Source organism: Hibiscus syriacus, unplaced genomic scaffold, assembly GCF_006381635.1.
Source record: "Hibiscus syriacus cultivar Baekdansim isolate YM2019G1 unplaced genomic scaffold, ASM638163v2 tig00110387_pilon, whole genome shotgun sequence".
NCBI classification, from domain to species: domain Eukaryota; kingdom Viridiplantae; phylum Streptophyta; class Magnoliopsida; order Malvales; family Malvaceae; genus Hibiscus; species Hibiscus syriacus.
In genome coordinates, this window is record NW_024062717.1 from 4,096,683 (window position 1) to 4,124,131 (window position 27,449).

The 27,449-nt window shown below is 34.8% G+C and overlaps 1 long non-coding RNA gene and 1 pseudogene across 2 annotated transcripts; one reads left to right on the top strand and one right to left on the bottom strand.

Moving 5' to 3' along the window:
* Positions 1-1,242: 1,242 nt before the first annotated feature.
* On the bottom strand, positions 1,243-24,580 carry LOC120122440. Of its 2 annotated transcripts, none has more exons than XR_005516080.1 (3): positions 24,440-24,572; positions 17,906-17,910; positions 1,243-1,253 (listed from the first exon to the last, which is right to left on the bottom strand). It is a non-coding gene; the product is annotated as an uncharacterized LOC120122440 (long non-coding RNA). The 2 variants fall into 2 exon arrangements; XR_005516081.1 differs by lacking the exons at positions 1,243-1,253; positions 17,906-17,910 and adding exons at positions 18,433-18,443; positions 23,278-23,279 and having other exon boundaries at positions 24,440-24,580.
* LOC120122439 lies at positions 23,547-27,103 on the top strand (annotated as a pseudogene).
* Positions 27,104-27,449: the final 346 nt, after the last annotated feature.

A 27,449-nucleotide genomic window follows, 5' to 3' on the forward strand; every position in this document is an offset into this window, starting at 1 on the left:
AGGTTATTCTATTTTATACCCCTTCAAGGATACGAGGGTATTTAAGAAATTTGGGAGTTGTTAAATAGATCAAGGAATCCTGGCCGCTGATGATGTTGAGTCCTTATGGGCCCATGTATTGACATTAATCATGTTATTTGATTTTTCGACTTAATACATTTTTAGCCTTGTATTATAGAGATTTTAATTTGACCCTTCTATAGGCATAATATCAAAATTAGCCCCAATGTTTACTAAGATCATTTTGCTCCATATTCTTTTTAAGTATTTTGGCCCCTAACATTTCATTTTAAGATAAAAAGATGTCGGAATGATCCTTAAAGTTTTTAGGGTTGGTGCGGGATCGATCCAACTTAATCTTGGGAAAAGGTTGAGTTTTAAATAAAATGCAAAAAAATAGATTTAGAGTCGCATCAACCTTTAGGTTATGTAGATCAATACCTAAAAATACATTTTAAAAGAATTTTAGAAAAAGAATTTTAAAAGATAAAATTTGATTTGCGTTTAATAAGAAATTCATTTTGAAAAAGGGTTCGAGTCGAATTAGCGTGGATGATTAACACCCCCACAACGCCCGATATCGGTACCTAAACGATTATACGTCATCTAATATGAAATTGGCAACTTTGAATATACATTTAAATTGTGATTTTTAATAAATTTAAAAGGTATATTATTTGTACAAACAATCCTCAAAAATACCTTCTAGTTAGTTAAGGCGTATTTTTTATGGTTCCTCGTACAAAATATATTTCCTTAGAGTTTTTAGATACAATGAATATATAAAATAAATAAAAATACAAAAGGATAAAAATTTATTTAACAATAAAAGACATTATTTTATTTGAACAATTCTTAGAAACACACTCATTGTCAGTTAAGGGGCGTTTCCTTGAATCCCTCGTATAAAATAATATATAAAAGTACCTCGATTAGCAGGAAATTTATAAATATGTAAATAAGGATTAAAATGATAAATATGATAACTTTAGGGATTACATTATAAAACTATGAAAAGATAAGGCACCAATGTAAACATTTCATATCTTAGGCACTCCAATCGTAAATAACCCAATAATATTATTCAAAATTAAACTTAAGGATTAAACCGTAACAATTAAAGTCACGACAATAAATGAAAAATAAACAAAATAGGTACTGGAAAAGTAGTTTAACCACTACTAAATTTTAGGATCAAAATGAATAATGTCCAAAATAGGTACTCAATAAAATAAATAACTAGTATTGATAGACTAAATATAAACGAGGATAAACTTCAAACTCATATCATAACAATTAAAACCTACATATGACTAAAATGACAATACTAAGTAAGAGGCACGCGGAGATGGTTCTCCCACCACCCCAAAACACCCCCCAACAAGGGAGGGTAAATGCCAATAACCGGCCCTAAAGGGCCTCAATCTCTCATTTCTCTCCTTTCCACTCTCTCTCTAGAACGAGAGAAACCTTTTTTCTCTGGCTCTCTATCTTTCCTCTGCCGGTGGAATCGGCAGCCTCCGACCACCCTCCGCGCCCCCACGGCGACCACACCTAAAAAATCCCTCAGAACCCATAGCCTTCCCTCAACCTAAATCCTAGCACCATTTCCCCTAAATAAAGCCCTATCATCTAGATTTAAAAGAATTAAGGGTTACCCCGATTATGTGTGGTTTTGCTTTTATGGGTTTTTGGTGTGTTGGGGACGAGTATGTCTTGTCGACCACCCCCCAACTGCTCTAATGGGCAATTTCTATACTCTGATTTTTTATGGATTCTAACATCAATTGTGGCTGAAGAGACAAGGGCATGGGCGCGTGGATCACACGTGCAACGATTGGCGTGGATCTGAAGGTGACGGATGGGAAAAGTCTAAAACCCTAATGTGTTTAGGGTTTATGTCGAGTTTGGGTTGAAACCGTTAGGTCATTTAAAGTTGTAATCGGGTCTGGGATGTATTTGGCCCGGGTATGTGTTATGATTTGGGCCTGTAATGTAATTAATAATAATTAAGTAAAATTTAATAATAATAATAATAATATCATAGATGAAAATCACTGTCTATAACTGCCCCTCTTTGCTAATTCTTGTGTCAACAAGAATATGCAAAGACGAAGAGACATGAGTTTTTCGTCCAGTTGATTTATGCTTTGAGATCTGATGGAGATATGTTCCACTGTTTCTCCAGGTAAATTGGACTTGATCTGTTTCTTTTTTTGGTAGTCAATGTTGGAAGACGAGTCTGTTGCACTCTTCTTTCAGGGGAGATCAGACTTGATATTTCCTCTTTTTTGGGTATTCATATCAACTTTGGAAGAATCTGCTCCACTATTCTTCAGGGAGATAAGACTCGAGAAATCTTTGGAAGATGGTCTTTCCACTATTCTTTCAGGGGATATCAAACTGATTGCTCCTATTTTGGGTAGGCAGATCAATGTTGGAAGAAGAGTCTGCTCCACTATTCTTTCAGGGAGATAAAACTAGAGAATCTTGGAAGACGAGTTGTTCCTCTTTTTCAGGGGAGACCAAACTTGATATGTTCCTCTTTTTTGGTAGTCAGATTATGTGGAAGACGAGTCTGCTCCACTATTCTTTAGGGATAAGATCGAGAAATCTTTGGAACACTGGTTTATACTCTTCTTTTAGGGGAGATCAGACTTGATTTGTTCCTCTTTTTCGGGTAGTCAAATCAACGTTGAAAGAAGTCTGCTCCCTCTTCTTTCAGGGAGATAAGACTTGAGAAATCTTTGGAAGAGTATGCTTCACTATTCTTTCAGGGGAGATTAACTTGAGAAATCTTTGGAAGATGGGTCTGCTCCACTATTCTTTCAGGGGAGATCAGATTTGAGAAAAATTTGAGCATTCCCTTTTTAGGATTTTTAGTTACTCATATTGAAGTTTCAATATCTTAACCTTCAGCTTTCTTTGGAAACCTGTAGATACCTAATTACATTGTTATCATACATTTATGAATGTCATGATCCTATTTATGCCTACAATGTGTGCAATGATCAATTAGTGTATTTTCTTTTTCGAATGACCCTATCTCGTTAGCCATCTTGTGACTCATTTTGGGCACAACAAAATGACGATTTATTCCAGCTGACAACCTTGATCATATTCTTTGGTCGGACACGATCTTTTTTTTCTAACCTCCTTAGTACCAGTGACCAACCACTCAATTAGTGACACATATTTTGGGGTCATCGTCAAATGACTGAAACTTTCTATGTACTCACAGTTTAGTTTCCCTTTATCAAGTCATCACACAAGCTTACAGGTTAAAACTATTATCAGCTTCAGAATACCTGTACTTTTCAAAACTTTTTGTACATAATACACCATGATCTCATGTACAAATTAAACTACATGTTTTTAATTTTCAAAGTAAGATGCTTGCAAAAGGAGTTAATAAGAAAATTACTCTTTTTATTTATATAAAAGTTTTGAGTGACTACATGTCAAACTTTTAACTGAAAAATATAAGGAAAAAGTAGACATTGTCAAATATCAATAATACAAATGCTTTTGAACTGGCACGCCGTAAAGTGACTCTAGTGTAGCTTCTGTTAAAAGGATCTCGAGAGTCTTGATAATGCGTAAGGGTGTGAAATTCCTTTGACTACCAAATCTCCAGATGTTGGGTGCCATCAACCAATATTAATCTTATATCTTCAGTCCTAATACTGATCACTTGATGTCGTTACCAACCCAGGAACCTTTAATCCTTACAATAAATCCAGGACCTTCACCAAGCACGAATCCTGAATTTGAATGACACTCAAGTCGCCCTTTGCGGGTTTTCAATTTGTGACTCCTTTGGTTTCAAGACGTCTTTGGATTTTCATCTTGAACGCTCATTTATTTAATTATTACTTTTTCTTTTTATTTTCTTTTTTTTTCTTTTGTTCTTTAATTCAGCCAAAATATCTCTTAACTGCATCAGAGTTCACTAGGTAGGGTAATTTCGACCATCCATCTCTGTAAGGACCAGGGTCCTCCAGAAAACTTTCTTCACAACATAAGTTCCTTCCAGTATGGCATCCATTTTCCTCGAATCATTTTGAATCGGTAGCATTCTAAGCACCAATCTTCTTCGTGGAATTCCAGAGGGAACTTTTTTGTGTGCTCATATATGCGCTTCTTGTACATCTGACCGTGACAAATAACTTAATCTTTTTCTTCAATCAAATTCAATTGGCGTATCTGGCTTGTACCCATTCTGCCTTATCTAGATTTACTTAATAAAACTCGAAGTGAGGGAATTTCTACCTTGGCTAGACAACTTTCATCCCATAAGCTAAAGAAAATGAGTTGCCCTAGTCGACGTCCGTAGAGTTGATAAGCCAACAACGAATGACAATTTCTCATGCCAGTCCTTATAAGTCTTAGTCATCTTCTCTATAACCCTCTTGATGTTCTTATTACCACCTCTATGCCTCATTCATTTCGGGCGGTAAGTTCGAATTATGATGCTTTATTTGAACTGCTCACAACTGACTTATCATCTTATTGTTTAGATTCAATGCATTGTCAGAAATAATCCTCTCCGGTAGGCCATATCATAGATGATTTCCTTTTTAAAGAATTTACAAACTGTTACTGAGTGATGTTTGGATAGGAAGTCATTTCTACCTATTTGGTAAAGTAGTCTATGACCAAAATAGCGAAATTTGTCAATAACATCCATGCCCCACATAGAGAATGTCAACGGAGCTATCATCACGTGCAACAGATGAGGACTGTCAGTCAAAATGAGGATGGTATGTATCAGTTCATGTCTACTATTTCATTCCATTGGCATGGATACCACATACTCCTTCATGCACTTCTTCAAGAATGTTTGAGTCTTTGGTGTCCACACTCAATAGACCTTATCCAAGCTTCTTATATAGAATCTCACCATCGAGCACATATGATGACATTCTTTAATAGTTCTCTCGTCATTCTCGGTCCTGTTCGGATAACTCTATATCTAATGTATTGCAAGATATATAATATAGATTTCCATATTCTTCTTCCTCAATGTTAAAGCAATGGGCTGGATACCATAAGCCTGATTTCGATGGGCATCATATTCGAGTGTCATCCATTGAATGTGCTGCCAAAGTGGCCAAGACATCTGCATCTGGCTCTTCTCTGGGAGGTAATTAAAGTTAATTCTTCAAATTCTTTGATAAGTTCCATGACCAATTTACAATATTCTACAAGCTTGGGATCTTTTGTCTCCCACTCTCCCTGAGTAAATACCAAGCTGAATCCCTATACCTTGAGCATTTTTACTTACATTCGATGGTGGCTATAAGACCCAGAACACAAGCCATACAGACATGTTGTTTGTGCAATCAAAATTGAGCCGACTGGTGAAAGATAATGCTCTCAATTTGGTGAGAAATATTGCCTCAAGGCATTTAAAGCACCATCAAAGTTCACTCCAATGTTTACTGTAGACTACTTCTTCCACTAAAATAGCATTAGATCTTTTCTGGGAAATCAAAACTTAATGACTCATATTCTTCAGAAGCCTACTTGCAATAAATTATACTATGGCTCCTTTTAAACCGCTTTGCTTATATACTGGATACAACTCTGACAACAGATCTGCCAACGAGCCAATCTTCCCGATAATGCATGTACCCATCAGAAATTCAAAGGATCAGTCTGGATAAGCCAAATGTTATATAGCATATACTGCATGAGCCTTCGGGTAGCCTACCAAAGCACAACACAATTTTCAATTACGAGTATCTGACATCGTATTCAGTGAACTTCTTACTTATATAGTAAATAGCCATTTCTTTCTTCTTAGTTTGGTCATTTTGACCTAATACACACCCCCATTGAGTTTTCATAAACTGACAAATAAAGAATTAGGGGTTTTCTCGAGATAGTGGTACTAAGATTGGGGTGCTTGACAAATATCATTAAACTGCTTTGAAAGCTTCTTGGCAATCATCACTTCATGCCCCTGATTTATTCTTATAGAGAAGGTAAAAAATGGGATCACGTTTCTCAGTCAACTGCGATAAAATGAGCTATATAATTCAGTCTACCTAAAAATCCTCGAACCTCTTTTTGTGTTGTGGGGGTGGTAATCTTGAATGCTTTGACTTTATCTGGGTCCATTTCAATTCATTTTTTACTTACTACGGATCCTAAGATCTTTCCAGAAGTCACCCCAAAGGTACACTTACTTGGGTTAAACTTCAGCTGGTATTTCCTTAGTATTCGGAAAAGCTTCCTTAACTTCTCGACATGTTATTCCTCTCTTGTCTTTGAAATCATATCATCACATAAACTTCTATTTTTTGCACTATGTCAACAACGTTCCATAGCCCTTTGATATGTCACTCCTACGTTTTTAGCCCAAAAGACAACTTTATAGCAAAATCCCCCACATAGTGACAAAGTTGTTTTTTCCATATCTTCAGGGCATTTTAATTGATTGTAGCCGGGGAAACCATCCATGAATGAGAACAAGGAATTTCTAGTAGTGTTATCCAAACGTCTCTATGTGTGGCAAAGGAAAATTACCTTCGAAATGACTCTATTGAGATCTATGTAGTCAACACACATACAAACTTTCCCATCATTTGGTACTGGGAAATATTTTCCACCCACTCAAGGTACTTGGCCACTTAAGAAACTCGATATCGAATTACTTCTTACTCTTTTAACTTTTAGCAGCATCTCAAGTCTATTCTTCTCAGTTTTGTTGCGGCTTACATTCAGGATTTATCGGTAATTTGTGTACTACCAACTCTGTATCCAAACCTGACATGTCTTCATAAGACCAAACAAATACGTCTTTGTATTCTTGAAGTAATTCAATCAAACTCTGTCGTCATTCATTAGACAAAGTAGTGCCAATCTTTACTTCTTTCTTATCCTCATCTGAACCTAAATTTAAGATCTCAGTAGGCTCTTCATGAGGCAGAATCTGCTTATCCTCTATTTCCACCATTTTTAGCAACTCATAAGGTAAGTCACATCCCTCACCATCATCACATCTCTAAACTTCCCTTTGACATATAGGCAACTCAAAATCAGTTTACGGGTCAGTGTCATCAGCATTCATGTTATTGATATCTGAGGTCCTGAAAGAATAACGAATGAGAGTATATATACATATAGTCATACGGGAGAATCTTATCCCATATTAAGACAAATATAAAGAAATAATACTATGATACAGTTCAACCTAGCCTCACTTGGATGGATGGTGAAGTCAAGGTTGAACTGTATCATATGGTAATCAGAGCTAAGGTGGATTGCAACAAGAACAAGCAAAAGTAATTCCCTACCATTCAATAAAAAGAAAATAAAAAAGAAAACTGCCAAAAGAAAAAAATCAGCAAGTTAATCCCAACATCAACAAGGGATTCCAAGTGAAAAAAACTAAATAAAGGAAACAAAGAAAGCAAATGCAAAGAAGTGCCAAAGGTGACAAGAAACATCATCATTCTAACCAATCCTAAAGAAGTCTTCAAGACATTTGATTGTTTCTTCTAGGAAGGTGGTGAGTATCTTTACATAGTAAATGAACCATTTTTTCTTTTTCTTCCTTTTATGAGACTACCATTCATTATTTAATCTTTCTACCTTTCTATTTTTTCCTCTACACTAACGAACTTTTCAGCCGACGTCCATAGCACTTGAAAGGTCTCGAGTTAGTTCTTTTAAGAACTTTGCAAGAGAGGAACAAGTGGAAAAAGGCTAATCGAGTGTGTGAGATCAGAAGGGGAATTACAAAAGCCAAAGACATATTCCCGAGTGAAACACGAGTGCTTGAGTTGAGTGACATCATATGTTTTTTTTGGAGTGACTGTGAGGTTTTGTTGTGTGAAATTTGGTAAGGCCCTAATTTTCACATTTCAAATTTTTTTACTAACAATTATATTTGATCTTTCTTCTTCCCAAGCAATGGAGAACATTCAGCAAAGAAAGAATGCATTTCATACTCGTTGCCATGTAAATAGTAAAGATTGTAAAGTATGTCTTGTAACCATTGATAGTGGAAGTTGTGCAAATCTTGCAAGCACATACATGGTCGAGAAGTTGGGGCTTATAATATTTAAACATCCCAGTCCGTATGTTTTGCAAGGACTAAATGAAGATGAAGAGTTAGAAGTCATAGAGCAAGTACTTGTGTTATTTTCAATTGGGAGATATGAAGATGAAGTCTTGTGTGATGTTGTTTCATGATTCAAGCCATCTCTCCTCGGACGTCCTTGGCAGTTTGATAAACGAGCATTGTATGATGGGTTCTCCAATGAGTATTCATTCAAACACCAAGGGAGAAAGATCACGTTGGTTTCAATGTGCCCAAATCAAGTCAATGAATGCCAAGTTATCATCAAATCACGTATAAAAGAATGGAAGAAGACTAACGACATGAAGAAAGTTGAAAGAGAAGTTTCACGTGAGAAACAAATAACAGTGGAGGGAAATCAGAAAGAAAAATGAGAATATTGAAAATATTGAGTGTGAAAAGACACATGAGTGTGAGAGTAGAATTAAAAAAGAACTGGAATGCAAAGAGAGCATACGAGAGGAGTATAAAGAGAAATTTCAAAAGGGACATGAGCACGAGAGAAAAGAATGTGAGAGAAGGAAGTTTTGCTTTATACTAATCATTTTTTTCTTCTATTTTGTTCTTTGAATTTGCAGGTTATTCCAAAGGACAAGATGATTCAAGCATCATTTCTTCTGAAATTCCAAAAGATGTGTCACTTGAAATTAAAGAACATGTTTCATTAACCTTCAAAGTACATTCACCCACATCTCAAGATCGAATGAACCTTATGAAAGGAAGATTCAATGAAACTAACATGGGAACATTAAGAGTGCAAACTCTTTCATTCATGAATTTAATCCTTTCCTTTTCTTTGAATCTAAATCATCTACTTCTAACTTATTTTATTTTTCAGATTGTTCATTCAAAGCAAAGACTTGAACATGTGAAGCATTTTGAGCAAAGAAAACGATGCAAGATGAGAATGAAAGAATTTCCATTCCAACGAAGATCAAAAGTTATTCCCTTATGTACCAAGCATCGATTTTGGGGACAAATCACCTAAAGAAGGGGGAATGATGTGATCCTACCGACCACCAAGTTCAAACAAAACATGCTCACAACTTGAAGTTCTTCCAAGATGATTCTAAGGGAGTTCTTCCATATTTATTTATTACTTATTTATGCTTTATATGTGTTTAAGCATGTTTTATTACATTCTAAACTATGCTTGAATATTCATATATTGTCCTATCTTTGCATCCTATTATATTCATGCATGTCACATCTTTAATTAGCTTGTTTCATGCATATGTTACACATTCCTTACTTATGTTATCATATAAATTGCATTATTATTAGCCATGTCATAATGTGTTACATTAGAATGTTCTTATTATTCATTACCTTGAGCATTGTAACTTATATACATTTTGTATTTAGTACAAGGTACATTCAAGGCAATCCAATGGACAGATTCACGTCACTCATAGAGATCTCATTTTTTAAACACGTTCTAAGCATCTTTGGGTAATTAAGTCTTCTTAACATTTAATCCCCTATCTCGTAGCTTTCCAAATCATTTTTAATCACATCAATCCGATATCGGGAGCTTGAGATATGCCCAGATTACTGAAGATAGTGCAGGCTGGAAATTAATACGGATTTGCAACCATTCATCTCCTTCAAAGGACTTATGCATGGGAGGAATTAATGAAGACATGCATGGACGAGAAAAATAATTAAAATGAATCAGAATATTTGTGAGGAGGTGCAAGGATTCATTCAAAGGCTTTTAAATTCATCCATTCATGCATATTCATGCAAGAAGCCAAATAGTCATGTTCACACTAGGGGGAAGAATTTCAGCCAAGATACATTCATGAACATTCATCCATAGAAGACAAATCAACAAGTTCACACAAGGTGGGATGAATTCGGCCAAAGGATGTATTCCATTAAAAGATGAACATCCATTCATCAAAATTCATTCACCTAAGCCATGCTTTGTATCTACTTAAAGTATGAACACTTATCCATGAAGGTTCACTCATTAAATGTTTTGTATTCACACCATGCACTCTTAGGCCTATAAATAGCTTTCCATTCATTTGTAAAGGAGACGAATTCACTTTGTTTAATCAAATATTTGTGAGAGTTTCTCTCTTTAGTTCTTAAGTGAACTTTATCGACTTATCAAGCTTATGCTTGTGGCATCACCCCTATCTATGTCACCCTGATACTTCTGGTTCCTATCTCTTTATAGATAGTGCCCTTAAAGAAGCAATATAAAGTATGTGTCTTTGTTCTTTAACATTGGTTCTTCTTTGAGTCTTCTTTGAGATACTACTTTTCATATTCATCTCCATCACCTTCATTCTAATTCCATTACCATACTTCATCATTTCCTTTAAACATCACCGACTTATATATATTTTCTGCTGCCATATTTATCTTTCCATTTCATTACTTCCATTTAACTATTTTTTTGAGCTTTCTTGTTTGTGCATGATCCTTGTTGCTTTCCTAGATCGAAACAATCAAAGGTACAACCTTAACTTCACCATCCATCCAAGTGAGGCTAGGTTGAACTGTATCATACATATAACAAAGAATGAAAAGAATGCATGGGAGAATGATTGCAATTTTGAAAGTAAGAAAGTGAGATAGTTTAACCCTTTACAAAAAATCACCTATTGCCTCAGGGTATAAGCAATAAGGAAAGTTCTCATGTATTATTCTGAAAAAGACTTGAAAACTACAGGTAATTCATCCATAGTCCAATTATTTAACATAAAGCCTAGTGGTGCGGAGTAGATGCCCATAACTCCCCCTTTCTCAGATTCATCCTCCAATATGACATTGATGCCCATTTCTCTCAAGGCATTCTCAACAATCAACTCTTTGTTTTTTTTGAATCCCTTTGAACATGTTTCCTCTGGATACAAAAGTGTTATGCAATGGTGGGAAGGTCATTGGCTCCCAGTCCAATTATTTAACATAAAGCCTGGTGGTGCGGAGTAGATGCCCATAACTCCCCCTTTCTCAGATTCATCCTCCAATATGACATTGATGCCCATTTCTCTCAAGGCATTCTCAACAATCAACTCTTTGTTTTTTTGAATCCCTTTGAACATGTTTCCTCTGGATACAAAAGTGTTATGCAATGGTGGGAAGGTCATTGGCTCCCAACTAAGGTCTTCTCCATCTAGCCTTGCTTTCCTTATTTTTTGGTCCCAGCTAAGGTATTCTCCAGCTAGCAGTGGTGAAGATAGAAGTGATGATGTCTTCTTCAGCGTTAACACATATCAACCTTCTATCGATTACAAATTTTAACTTTTGGTATAGTGTAGATGGAACTGCCCCAGCTTGGTGAATCCAAAGCCTCCCTAGTAAGCAATTGTAAGTGGACATGATATCCATCACTAAGAATTCCACCTCATACGTAGCTGGGCTAATAGTTAAAGGAATTTCGATCTTTCATAATACCTCCCTTTTAGTTCCATCAAAAGCTCAGACAACGCTCTGGCAATTTCTCATAAGCGTACTATTGGCTGATAATTTCTTCAAGGTCACTAATGGCATTACGTTTAAAGTAAAGCCATTATCAACTAACACTCGAGACAGAATATGTCATTTGCATATAACAATTATGTATAGGGCTTTTTGGCTACCGATCATCTCAGAGGGGATTTCATCCTCAGAAAAGGAAAGGAAGTTGCCAACATGTATATTTGCAACCAACCTATCCAACTTATCTATGGACAACTCCTTCGGTACAAAAGTCTGGTTCAAAACTTTCAGTAAGGTATTGCGATGTACCTCAAAGGTCAATAAGAGTGTCAAGACCGAGATACATGCGGTTTATGCAACTGATCAACAATACTATATTCGATGTGTTTAAGAAATTTCAAGAATTCCACAGCTTCACTCTCAGTTACTGGCTCATTGATGACATATTCATCTTCTCTTAATTGTAGGTCAACCTTCTTTTCTTTGTCAACGGTTGTCTGTTTCTCAGGTTCTTTAGAGTAACATCTTCCACTTCTAGTAAAATGTCCAACCTCATCTACTTCTTCACTTTTTTTACTATTTCTTTCATCTAGCAGTCATATTTCCATGGTACATGCTTGTTATCTTTATATGCGAGTCCTTGGCATAATGCTTAGAGGATAATTAGCGTTGTAAACCCCTCTAGATGAACCCTCATATGCACAAATTCCCACTTCTTTTTCTTCTGTTGCTTCTTTGAAAAACTCCATATTTTTATCATCCATCATCTTTTGTACCAAAGTTTGAAAATTCAGGCACTGTTGTATAGGGTGTCCTTCGCAGTTGTGGTAATGGAATGTATTTTCACTGTTGAGTTGTTCAGCTGATAGACTGGGCATCAATAGACCATTCTTGATCATTTGACCCCACACCCAATACATAGGTGGTTCCACCTCGCTAACTTTTGTTATAATTTTCTTTCACTTACCCTCAGTAACTGCATTGATTCTCATACTTGTGTGGTTCGGCAGTGGGTTTTGGGCTACATTTGGCTGCTCACAGTCACTAAAATTTATGGCATTTTTTATTCTTAGGCTCTAGACAACTTTCTTGAATCCAGTGCAGTTCTCAATAGAATGTCTAGGAATCCCTGCAAGGCATACAAATTTTACGCTGACATCATACTACTTAGGGTAGGGAGGTTGTAGAGGTGACACATGATAGGGTGACACTACATATATGTCATACAATATCTGAAATAAATCTTTGTAGGTCATAGGAATTGGATCAAATTGGAGTTTTTCTCTTTCTTACCTTGACTCCCTTTCCCCTTTCCTGGCAGGGTTTTGTATAGATGATCATGTAACATTCCAAACTACGGATTAGTGACCAAATTATAAAATTTCAGAATTTGGTGATAAAAGTAAAATAATTGAATAGTTCAAGAATTTATGTTTAAATATTTCCTAAAAGTTGTTAGTAATTATTAAAGGAGTCAAAGGGAAAATGAGTCATTGAACAAGGAAAATAATTAAATAATAATTATTGGGTATTATAATACCCATGTGGAGCATGATTGAAGAGATAAGTTTCCAGACAATTCTCTTCTTCATCTTCTTCTCTTCTTCAACGTGAAGCATACAAGAAATTTGTTAAATTAAAGGTTGGGTTATGATCCTTAGGTGATACTTAAGCTTAAGGAAAGCTTAAGTTGTCTTAAAATCAAAAGATTAAGAAGTTATGAAAGATTAAAGAAAATGGGTTTTTAAGTGAATTTTTGGAAAAGAATTGATAAGTTGAATTTGAAACTAAATTTGACTTGTCATCAACATAATTAAGATATATGAAGTGATAGAATTTGATTTAGAGCATCTTAAAAATTTGGTATGATTATTGATTTCCATATGAAAGATGGAATTTTAAGGTTAAAGATGTATTGAATGAGTAGAAATTAGTTTAAGTATACGAACTTGAGTGAAGAATATAAAAGGGAATGAAACATGAAGAATTTTAATGAAAAGTTATGGATTTTTAGGGTGAAATCAATTTATAATTGACAGGTGCATCGATACACTATGAATGGGCACCGATGTACTAAGACCAATTTTGAAGGTGCATCGATACATGGAAATTTTGAAGTTATTTTGGGTATCGATGCATACATAGTGCATCGATACACTCCTAAAGGAAAAGTTAAAGTTTGGTTTATTAAATTAGCCTAAGTTATTAATACAAAGTTATAAGGTTTAGGCTTCTGATAATCGTCTCGGAAATTATGTTTATGTCTATATTGAGCCTAAACAAGTTCCAGAACAATCAAAGAATTAGGATCGAATCAAAGCAAGGCTAAAGTGAGTATAATTTGATTGTATTTATGTTATCGATCAAACATTGGCTTGCGATGAGCCAATGACGGAGTTATTATGGTAAGAAGTAATTTCTAAAATGTTATGTGATTTTTTTGTGTGCATGAGTACATGAAAATGTGTATATGTGTCATATGTTATTATATACGATATGTTATATTGAACTACATGAATATATGAAAAATCTGATATCAACTAGGTGATATGCATGATATGTTATTTTATGCGCTATGTGATGTATATATGGCATATGTATATGAACAAAGTAGAAATGATATAAGCCATATGAAACAACCTACGTGATTCCATGTAAAGTGATATGAACTATGTGACATATGAATATGCAATACGTGATACATGTTATATGATAAGAGATAGATGGTTACACATACATGTGGTATGTGACAGAAGAAAAGAAATATGTGATTATAAGAGCAATGATATGAACTGTTATAAATGATAATGCCCATGTTATATGATACAAGAGTTATAGGTATAGTTGGCATGCCAAGAGTCGAGGGTCTACGCGGTCCTTCGGGACAAATACATAGGTCCTTCGGGACAAATTTCATATGCCACTCATTGGGACTTATACGAGCTGTAGTGACAACAATAGTGCACAACCTCAATGTACTCGAATACTTTAAGTTCTCAATAATTTACATGGGCTAATAAAGAGATAATCCTAAATATAATGTATCTAATATATATATGATGTGTGATACGAATTGTATGAAATGATATATGTGTGTTATGAGTTATTGCATCTGTTATAAGAATGAGATATAAGATATATGATAAGAACATAAGAGATTATATGAACAAGAGATAAAAAAACACCCAGAAAGTCCCCTAGCCTTCCCTCAACCCAAATCCTAGCATCATTTCCCCTAAATAAAACCCTATCATCTTAGATCTAAAAGAAAACGAAGGGTTACCTTCAGTTTTCTAAGGCTTATTCTCTCCGGTGACAAGCAGTGGTGGTATGCTTCTTTCTTTTTCTCACTTTGTTTTCCTTTATTATTTTTTCTTCAAATCTCATTTGGCTTGTGGTTTTTTTTTTCCTGATTTTTCTTTTCGACCCCGCTGATTTTTTTATGGTTTTGCTTTTATGAGGCTTGTGGTGTGTTGGGGACGGGTGTTGTCTTGTCCACCGCCCCTAACTTGCTTTAGAACGGGCATCATTTCTATACTCTGATTTTTTATGGACTCTGACATCAACTGCGGCTGAAGAGACAAAGGTGGTGGGCGCGTGGAACGCACGTACAGCGATCAAACGGTGGATCTGAATGTGGCGACTAGGGAAAAGTCACCTGAAACCCTAATGTGTTTAAGGTTTCTGTCAGATTTGGGCTGAACCGGTTGGGCCATTTTAAAGTTGTAACTGGGTATGGATGTTATTTGGGCTGGGTTTTTTTGCTGTGATTTGGGCCTGTAATGTAATTAGTAATAATTAAGTAATAAATTTAATAATAATAATAATAATAATAATAATAATAATAATAATATCATGGGACGAAAAATCACTGTCTACAAAGACTATTAATGTTTGACGGAATAGTTACTTTGGCCATTATTCTTCATTTTTAGAGTATTTTAGCCCTCAATATTTTATTTTAGGGTAAAAAGCCTCCTATTTGAGAGTGTGTAGAGGGATTTTTTCTCCAAAATGAAATATTGAGATCAAACTATTCCTTAAAAAGAATTAAAGTCAAAATGATCATTTTAATAAATATTTAAGGCTAATTTTGATATTATGCCTTTATTATAACTTTTATCAGTTTAGCCCTTTATTTTAATTCCGTCTTTCACTTTTTCCCTTAACCATAAAACAGTTTTGTGAATCAGTGAGAGGTTGTCATGCATTAAAATTGTAAATAAAAAAACTCAAAATTCAGAAAATAATTAAAATGTAAAAAAAAACTCCTTGAAGGTTCTTTAAAAAAATTTTTAATATTAAATTAAAGATATTAGCTATGAAGTTTATGGAACTCTTTAATCAAAAGTTTATGGAACTCTTCCCATTGGATTTAGTTTAAATTTACATTTAACATATTATTAATATAATATTTTTTCAAAAAATGTATCATATAATTAATATATATGCCAATAATTGGACCTAACCCACCCTAACTCGTTCCAAATTATCTATAGAATTGTATTTTTATAGCCAAATTTAAATAATTATATATATTTAATTTATATTTAAATTCGTACAAATCACCCGATCCATGACATATTAATTAAAAATTAAAATAATAAATTTCAGAGACAAAATTAAATGTAATATATCTATAAGAATATATCTAGAAATAAGTGATAATGATATTCTACCGATATTTTCAAATTTAATCCTTATTATAATTTATTCTCTCTGATAATAATATTAAAAACAAAATATAATAAGATTTTCGTTTCTAATCCAACGAAACGTGCACTTAGTGTGTATCATAACCATGACCGTCTGAAAATTGTTTAATTTATGTTCTATACGGATATGGAGCATAGATATTTATTTATTTTTTATAAAAATATAAAGAATAACAGCAACATATTCACACCTTAATGCTTAAATAACAAATATATATGTAATATCACTCCAAAGGCTGGAATAAAATCATGAATTTGATGAGCCGAACTCCTTCCGACTCTTTTTTCTTCTTCTTCTCTTAGAGTTATATCCGTTCTTATAGATCGGATCAATCTTTAGTTTTGTTTGACCGATAACAATCGGTTTTGATGTGGTTATCGACGTCAGATTCTCTTTCTCTTTATTTCTTTTTTTAGTTTTAATAGGCATAATTATATTTTGTGGCACGTTTTTCTCTATTTTTATGACAGATTTTTTTTCCTGTTTTTTGTAAGTTTCGTCTTTTCATGTTTGGTTGCTCTTTTTATTTTATGTTTTTTTTAGGGTTGGATTGACGACGTCACGACTAATCAATATGGTGCTTATTTGTAATCATGTGATCTTTCCTACTATAGACCTCAGATTAAATTTGGATCGTGATTTTATGTTCGTGTATAGTTTTTCACGATGCTTGGTCTAATTTGCAATTCTTGATGATATTTCAATAGCTTAATCCCCTTTTGTGGTTCGTTTGTCGACGCAGTCATTTTGTTTGTATCTATTTTTGATTAAGTTTTTGGTTGAGTTTTCAACCTTTACCTTCTATGATGTAAAGGGACTAGTTTCAATGTGATAAGAAAATGTCCAAATTATATTTTAGTTTACGATGATAGTTATAAACCTTATTGTAATTTGAATATTTCACTTTTTTAATAACTAACTACTTATTTAAAAAAATCATGAATTGATCATTTCACACTAACAATTTTCTACCATTGAAGCTTAAGAGTTTGATGGTCTAATTACATTTAGATCACAAATAATTTGAAACCATGGAATTAATTCTTCTTCCTTCCAAAATATTTTAGTATAATTGTTTTAAGATCATGTAGTTTTAAAATAATGAATTAAGTCTTAGTTCCAAATGTCTATTTTATTAATTACTTTTAAGACTTTTGATTTTAAAATTAGTAAAATTAAACTCTTAATCTCTTATACACCACTGCGTACGATAACACCAGCTGACAGTCTGATTTAATCTCAGTTGAAGATAGTTGCAGTTGTTATTAGTGGTTAAAGAAGCAGTTACTTGAGGATTTGGGCTAACTAGGTCGGGCTAAACCTAAACTCAAATCTTAACTCAGAAAACGTTGGCCCATTCAAGCCTATTATATCCGGGAGATTTGAACCGGCCATAGTATTATTGGGTTTGAGCTTAATCTGGGATGAATATTTTAATTTAAACATAAATTCAACTATAATCGTTAAACAAATTCATCGAAAATTAAGTGGTTTTAAGTTTTAATTACGTTTATATTAAAAAAATATTTTAATAAAAACTATAAATATTATATAAAGACCCATTTGCCACTTAAATAAATTTATTTTTAAGTATTATTATTAATTTAATAAATAATTTTATCTTATTTTGACATTACTTTGTAAGTTGCTTCCCATCATAACTTTTTCTATCTTTTTTAATAGATCCGACCATAAATAATTAAATGATCAAAACGAAATAAAAATAATAATTGAGGATATTAACTTGTAATTATCCTAAAATAAATGTGAAGTTAAAATTTTGGATAAAAATTACGAATTTTAAAAGAGTAAAAAGGATCAACCATGGCGACATTATGCTCTCCAAGACATCAACAAATTGTTGTAAAGATAGAAAGAGCGAAATAGTAACAAACCAAAGTCTGTAATAAAAACTTGAGTTAAACCAAATTTTTTTCTTTTTATGGAGCTTTCAGTATACTTCCAAATTAGACCCTTAGCCTTCATATTCTTTTCTAAATCTCTGAAATCTCGGTCTAGTGCATCGAAATTCTCTTAGATTCTTTCATTTTCTTTGGTTAACTGTTTTATCACCCCATCTCGCTTTACTAGCTCGAGTTCCCACATCGTTTTCTCTAAGAAACTTCTTTGTTCTTTTTCTCTATCCAGATTCATCAGCCTGATTTCTTCTCTTAATAGCTCGGCTTCAGTTGAGAGCCTTCTTAATCGTTCCTCCATGGTCAACTCATCTTCTAAATTTGGTCTCGGGATGTTATCGTTGATTCTCCCTATCCTCCAAACCTCATAGGCCGACGTGAATGTTGGTTCTATTTTTGGAATTCATGAAACAACGATTTTCCAGCATTGTATCTTGGAGATTCGGTCTATATTCGGGGTAGAAATGAAAACTCTGTTTTTTTAATCCATGAGTAACTGGTATGAACTGTCGAGCACTAAACTGTCGAAGTACCATCAAAGGAGTGTAGCCAATGCTCCCCATAGTCCATGTAACATAACACATTGCATTGTTGCATCTGTACATATGTCTTCTTTGGGCAACCAATGCGCTTTCCAGACTACTTCGATATTTCATATTTCGTAGAGCCTCAATCCAGTCTTTCCTTTTGCGAGGTTGGAATCTTGCATTTGTCAAGAAAGTCGCCAATGGCACAACCCCTTTCGACTATCAAGGAATGGCTCCACCACCATACTATCAAGAGATGCACAACCAGTAAATTGACCACCGACTGATCGCCTACACTTATTTAAGACATGAATGTTTCTGGAGATGGCTGGTGCGGGATTTGTTTTCCTATCAATGACTTCGCAAAATCTATTATGATAATCAAGTGATCTTCATTTTCGGGAAACTACCAAACCATATAGCGAGTGCAAACTGATCTCTCATTTTTTTTACGATGGTTGCTCATAGAACAAACATTTCAGTTGAGCACACGAGATCCCATCGCTCTGAATATACTCTTTGACCCATTCTTTTATCTTCCCAGTCAAAGCGACAATCTTGGTTATGAATCCTTTGAGTCGGAATGCCTTAGTGTAAAGTGAATACCTTTTGACATTTGGTATGTTTAGCAGGGTAATATACTCTTTGAGGGTAGGGGTCGTGTATACTTTGCCAAAGGTAAAGCAACAATACATGGGATTCCAGAATTTAACCAAAGTTTGAACGGCAACTGTGCAATCGTACCCTTTAACTCTATTACGTCTCCATAGACTTCCTGAATAGTATTTTCTTGGTCTCATCCCAACTAGCTTAGATTCTTGACAACTCTGCCCAATGTGTTTGTTTGACACTTATAATAACCTACTATAGCATCACATATTCTTTATCGGCTACAATACTATCTTTAAACCGTGTTTGTTCATACTCTGACCAATTCTGAACATTTATCACATTCTCAATCCTACCGGAAGACAACGCAACGCTGCCTTAAACCCTTTTTATAGTAACCAGACGATTCAAGAATCAATATCTTCTATGTAATGTTATGAAACGAAATGAGAATGATACATACAAATAAGAGACAAAAGAGATAAGTTAGTAAAGTTAATTTATTCAAAGGATTTAAAGAATAATGAATGCTAATAGTAAAGTTAAATTAATTCAAAAAAAAGAAGAATAAAAATGCTAATTAACATAAAACACAAAATAAAAAACCTAATCGCATACGTTCTAATTCTCTTAAATTTTCCACATGACTCTAGCTGTGTAGGTCTACTAAATTCTCTAGATGAGGTTGGGTTATAGTAAAGGGTTCCCAAACTATCCTTATAACCTGCTAAGGCTAACAAGGACTCTGATTCTGGCCCATTATAGACTTACAAATCAGATTCAACTTAGGGGATCACATCACTAAAAAGTATCTCGGAACTGATATCCGACAAACAACTTATGCTTTCCAGAGGTAGTTTGCTGACCCACACGAGGAAGCTCATGCTCCCATGAGGTTGACATTTCCCCTACTTAAGCAAACCGGGTTGAGCTCAGGTTTAGAGCTATAATATGCAACAATCCTAAATAAATTCACAAAATGTAAGTATTAACCAGAGAGAAATCTATTTTTAAAACATAATGAACTATAAATAATAAGATCAAACTCATAATTTTCATAATCCTAAATATAGGGTAACCAACTTGTGGCTCGACTCTCAGTTTTTAGAAAACAAAATGTCTCAGTAGAGTTGCCAAACTGTCTTCACCATTTTTCACCCGGTGGGGAAAACCTAGTACGACTTAGGGTTTTTCTTTAAAAGATTTTTGAAATGTGATGAGTCGCCACCAATCATTTTAAAGTACGATCTGGACACCATAAAATTAGGTATTTTAATAAAACTTTATTTACCAAATACCAAGTTTAGGGGTTTGCGAAAAAAAAACAGGTTCGGGAGTTAGTTACGCGTGGGGAAGGATTAGCACCCCACATCGCCCAAAAATCGGTACCTAGTTGATTACCCTATTTAAAAATTAGAATTTTGAGTTCGAAATTTTATTTAATTTAAAAATCATTACAGATGCAAAGTTAAAAAGTATATTTTTATTAAAGCCAATAGCATTTGCCCCTAGCATGAATGCGAGAGATCGTATTGTGCCCAAAATCTACATTGCCTCGATATTTAGAAATCATGATGTGGTATTGAAAAGATGTCAACCTATTTCGAGAATCACCAGTAGTCACCCCTTGAGCATACTTGTGGAGATATATTATTGACTCCCTATAATTGAACATTGCCTTAGATTTTAAAATATGCAATCAACAATTTATTATTAACCCTAATTAAACTAAGGGTAGATTAAGGTTTCTATCTTAAAGTATCAAATTATGAAAATTAAAAACCTAAGGGCCCAAGCCTAAAAAAGTAGACTATATTATTAGCCCTACTTGATTTTAACCAATTATTAAATTGAATAATCGATATGGTCCCTTGAACATTTGGGCGAGGGCCAACTCAGATTACCCTAAATTAAATGGACTAGATTAAACTCTAACCTAAAGCGGAAGCTCTAATTAATTACCTATTTAATTATGTTAATTAAAAATGCTAATTAAAAGTTTAAGTACTAAAAATATAAGAGAACTAAAATCCAGAGACCTAAATGTAAATAAGCTAAAGTAGAAGGATTAAATCTATAACACCTAATGTTTAAAGACTAACTAATAAGTCAAGGTTCTAATAATTGTCCTAATTAATTATTAAAAATTAAGGGATTAAACTAAGTAGCCTTTAAAATTAGTTAATGATTGATAATTTAGGAATTCGAACAATCGACTCAAGTAATCGGACATTTTATGCAAAAACTCAAATCAAATTGCTCCCTAATTAAAACTAAGGTGAAACCCTAATTACTAAATCAAATTTTAGAAGATCCTAATCTAAGGACAACTTTCTAAAATTTTAATTATATAAAGCTAGAAATGTCAATTAATCATACCAATTTAAATGACAATAAAAATGGGACAAATTAAAACAAGAAATAAAATGGACTAACTAATTAGATTAAATGGAAAAACATATTAGTCATAAAAAAATTAAATAAATTAAAATTAAGAAATAACAAACAAAACATTTAAATTAAAATATAAGAAATTAAATATGCAGGGATTAAATTGCATTATCATTAAATTATAGGGAAAAATAAATTGAACATGTAATTAAAAAGGGACCAGATTAAAATAAAATGAGAATTGAGCAACTAAAACATAAACAAACTTAGGACTTGAGTGCAAAAATACGCTAAAACTAGGGGACTAAATGGTGATTTTCATTTTTAATAAGCCAAATATACATTAATAAAAAATGTGAAAATTACACAATTAGGCCAACAAAATTAAAATAAAATTAAATAATCACTGTATGTGATCAAAATGTAAAAACACGCTAAAACTAGGGGGACATGAACGAAATTATACCAATCAATACATAACATGAATGAAAGAGGGGAAATGACGATGTTGGTTCCATAAAGAAAAGGGTAAATAACAGATTTGGTCCTCACAGGTGACCAAAACTCAAAAACACGACAATCTTAGGGGGACTTAGACGTGATTTCACCCTAAACTTCTTTTATAAAACACATTTCCTTTTTTTATTTCATTTTAACTTATTTCTATAAAAAAAACTCTCCATTCTCCCTCTCGGCCGGCCCTTCACACCACCATCCCAACCGTTGTTTCGGCCACCACACATAGTGGTCGGGGTTCCAAAACCGACCCCCAAACGACCCCATATGATTCGTTTCACACTCCTAAGCCCCGGTCTGGGGTTAAAATCACCAAATAATGCTCCTAAGTACCCCAAAAACCCCTCGATGTTTCGATTCCCCTATATTCGGCCACCGCGAAGATGAACCGACCCTTCGGTTTCTTCTCTCAAATAAACCCTTCGATCTCCCTTTTTTATTTACTTTTCGAAAGCTAAAAAAACTAAAACTTTTTTTACCTCTTAGAAATGTTTTTTTTTCTTGTATTGCTTTGAAATCAGTGGGAAAAAAGTTCCCTTACATCTTAATTTTCAGGTTTTTATACCCGATTATAGAGATTTTTTTATAAAAAAAACTGAAACCTAATCCTACTTGCTTCTGACAACACTATGCATGCTGATTTTTTCTTTTAATGCTCGAATTTTTTGGACTTTGTTGAGATCTCTGATGAGATTTGGTTCGGCTAGGCTTGACAGGAGCAACGATCGACTCAGCTGGACTTGGACAGACTTGAGCGGCGGCTGTTGGAACCCATCTTGGCGGCGATTGTTGCTGAAGAGATGTGTTAGGGTTAGGGTTAGATTAGATGTTTAGGTGTTGGGCTAGGGTTTTATTTTAGGTCCAGGTTTGGGTTTTGGTTTGGGCCCGAATTTGGGTTTGGTTAAGTATTGGGTTTGTAAATGAGTTTGAATTTGTAAATAATAATATTTTATAATAATAATAATAAATTATAAAAATAACAATGTTTAACGGCTGAAAAATGGTGATTACAGATTTGACCGTCTTGTTTTCTCTTCCACAGAGTCCAACTTCAACTTTGAATGATTCATTTCACTTCTCATTAGCCTTAAGTTTTATTTTTCACTTTCCTTTCTCATTTCTCCTCTGAAATCTCTGTTATTATATAGCATCTCTTTCTTTATACATTAAGCTTTGTTCTAAAAGTTCAAACTGTTAGGCAAAATCTGGGTTTGACATAAGAAAAAGTGAGAAATATGAATCTTGATATAATGTCAGACAGTCAAAGCCTCCGGTTTCGATTATTTGGATAACATGAAGCATTGGTTAAAACAACGTTACGTTAGAGAGATAATACTGAAAAACCTAAAGCGTGTCGTTTTTTTTTTGTTTTTTTTTTTCCAGGGTGAATATATGGCGGCAAACAGAAACGGAGTGTCGACGGCGCCAAGGAGTCCGTTGGTGAGGATTAAAACGCATAAGAACGGAATCTATCAGGATGATAGTGGGAAACCCGTTAAGGCTCAGACGATTGACGAGCTTCACTCTTTGCAGAAGAAGAGATCCGCGCCGACGACGCCTCTCGACGGTGCTCAGGGTATCTTTGCCACCATTTCCGAAGATGAGCGCCAGCACCAGCAGCACCAGTCCATCAGGTAAACGTGCTGCACCTGCACAGCAGCCAATTAAAAAAACCTCCTATCAAAAACTTGTATGAAACCATTAGTTAATAATTAATTATCAATGCAATAAAATATAATTTATTTTTGGCATCTTTAAATTTTGATTAGTAATTTTCGTAATATTCGTGATTCTTTTTTGAGCAGTGCATCTTTGGCGTCACTAACCCGAGGGACAGGGCCGAAAGTGGTGCGAGGAGATCCGGCAGGGAAGGTTCAGCCTGTGAGACACGTGGCGCACCACCACCATGTGGAGGCACCAACGATCGGCGTCAGTGATAGTTCCTTGAAATTCACTCATGTCCTGTACAATCTCTCTCCTGTTGGTACGTAATAAACACAAGCCATTCACCCTCGAAAAAAAACTATCTGATCAACTAAAAATCATGGATTTTTTGGAATTGGTGCAGAGTTGTATGAGCAGGCGATAAAGTATTAGAAGGGTTCTTTCATTACAGCAACCGGTGCACTGGCCACCCTGTCAGGAGCCAAAACCGGGCGATCCCCAAGAGATAAGAGGGTTGTTATCGATGACACACCCAAGAGGAGATTTGGTGGGGAAAGTAAGTGTGTATATACAGTGTTTGTTAATTCAATTCACTGGAAAAAAAAGCTAATGATTTGGGGATGACAGGGGATCACCCAACATCGAAATGGACGAGCATGCCTTCATGGTTAACAGAGAAAGAGCTGTCGATTACCTGAACTCCCTGGACAAGGTGAAATATCTTTACATAAAATCTTTGGTTTAACTCTTTCAAAAGGGCTTCAATATCATAATAAATTAATTGCTTGTCTTTTCTTTTATGGTCATATGATATCATTTTCGTCTTTTAGTTCAACAACTTATCCTAGGGACATCCTCACCCATTGGGAGGAGCAATTTTGTCCTTGCAAGCATAAATTTTTTTGTCCTTAACTTGAGGGTGGTTTTCTGGTGATGAGGCATCTCTGTTGTTCATTTACTTGGATATCATATTTGTTTTCCTTTTCTTGTAAAGTTGTGAAAATATGAAATTAAAATTGTAAATTTGATTCTAATTATGTAAATGGTTACAGGTTTTTGTGAATGATCAATTCTTGAACTGGGATCCAAACAACAGAATCAAAGTCCGGATTGTCTCTGCTAGAGCCTATCATTCGTTGTTCATGCACGACATGTAGGTAAAAAATGAGCAATTCTAAAATTTTATAAGCCCCCTTTTCTGTTTCGTTTCACAGGTCCAAGCCTATCCCAGATAAGTTTCTAAAATTTTATAATGTGTTGAGTTTTATCAACCCTATAGAATTCCCTGAGGCAATAAGATAAATAAAAATGGTAAAAGCTTAGTGTACAATTGGAAAATTGGGCGGGTGACAGGTGTATCCGACCCACTCCTGAAGAGCTGGAGAATTTCGGTACTCCGGACTTCACTATAAGCAATGCTGGACAGTTCCCGTGTAATCGTTATACACACTACATAACATCCTCCACTAGCATAGACCTTAATCTTGCTAGGAGGGAAATGGTCATCCTCGGAACTCAGTACGCCGGGGAAATGAAGAATGGTCTTTTCAGTGTTGTGCATTATCTCATGCCTAAGCGTCAAATCCTCTCCTTACATTCTGGCTGCAATATCGATGGATGTTGCCCTCTTCTTCGGAGTCTCAGGTATAGTATCATCAGATCGAGGTCACATTGTGGTGCTAGTCCCAGAAACCGATATATGTTCTCTTTACTTTGTACTTGAATCCTTATGGAGTTTGTTTCATGAAAAAAAAGGATGTATGTCCTTTTTATTACCTTTACTTGGCAATGTTGCTAATGAGTTTACTTCAATAATTTTTAAACAGGCACCGGTAAGACCACTCTGTCTACCGATCACAACAGGTATCTGATCGGAGATGATGAGCACCGTTGGAGTGATAATGGCATGTCAAATATTGAAGGTGGTTGTTATGCTAAGTGCATTGGTCTTTCAAGGGACAAAGAGCCAGATATCTGGAATGCCATTAAATCTGGCACTGGTAAAATTATATGGCCCTCTCTGGTCTTTGATCAAACTACGGGAAAATAATCGTAAAGCTCAGTTTGATCTTTTGAATTCTCTGTTTTTGCAGTGTTCGAAAATGTAGTTATGAACATACAAGAGAGGTGGATTACAGCGACAAATCAGTTACAGGTACATATATTATAAAAAAAATCTGGAAATCTTTACATTAGTAACTTGCTTGGTTCATTAAAGCGGCCAACCGATAAGATGAACAATGCTATTTAGATGTGCAGAATACACGTAATCTTCAATACTGTTTTTTCTTTGCTTGCAGAGAACTCGTGCAGCCTATCCGATTGAATATATTCCCAATGCTAAGATACCATGAGTTGGTCCACACCCAAAGAATGTCATACTTCTGGCATGCGATCCTTTGGTGTCCTTCCACCTGTGAGCAAGCTGAGTCTGGCTCAAATCCTGTACCATTTCATTAGTGGCTACACGGCTTTGGTAGGTTTCAATGTCTTTCTGCTATGCTTTGTCGAGGCATCTGGTTCTTGCATCTCCTGACTGAACTTGTTTGATGATACATACAGGTGGCTGGCACTGAAGATGGTATAAGGAGCCAACAGCAACATTCTCGGCTTGCTTTGGCGCAGCGTTCATTATGTTGCATCCTACCAAGTATGCAGCCATGCTTGCCGAGAAAATGCAGAAGCATGGGGCAACGGGGTGGCTTGTCAACACTGGATATCCAGGTGGAAGGTAACAACCGGTCATTATTGTAAAAGTTAGCATAATTCCCAGAATAGTTTAATCAATCTCTACTCATTTTGCTTCAGCTATGGGTCTGGAACGCCATTCACTCTGGTAGCCTCTTGAATGCAACTTACCGGAAAACTGAGGTATTTGGGCTAGAGATCCCCACTGAGATCGAGGGAGTTCCTTCTGAAATATTGCAGCCTGAGAATACCGTAAGTAGTCCCTTATTCAACCATATCTCTTTCAATATGTTACTCATATTTTGCCTCGTTTTGATGTATTCGGCTATTGTTCTGCAATGAGTCGACAAGAAGGCGTACAAAGAGACACTGTTGAAACTGGCTGGGCTGTTCAAGAACAACTTTGAGACGTTCACTAATTACAAGATTGGCAAAGACAACAAGCTGACAGAGGAGATCCTTGCAGCTGGTCCAAACTTCTAATTGAAGAAAGTGTGGTTAGCCGATTTGCATAGAGAGAATGAATGTGATAGAAATAAAGAGTTTGTTATGTTACTCCAGATTCAATTCATAAATGACAATGGGAAATGGCGATTATGCAAAAAGAAGACGCTATCAATAGCAGGGAAAGACTTGAATGAATGCTCTCGGCCAAAGAAGGAAAAGCTATTATCAATACCCTATAGCCATGTTAGCAAATTAAAACATCAAGTTATGTTGGTTAAACATTTCATATTTTTATTTACTTGTATCCGGAAAAATGATGTTGAATTCAAGAATTAACAGAGGAAAACTGGAAAAATATTCATCATTCTGAAGTTAAACATGAACTTATATACAAACATTGCTTGAATGCCTAAGGAAACTAGATAACAAATGACTGCGAACTATCAC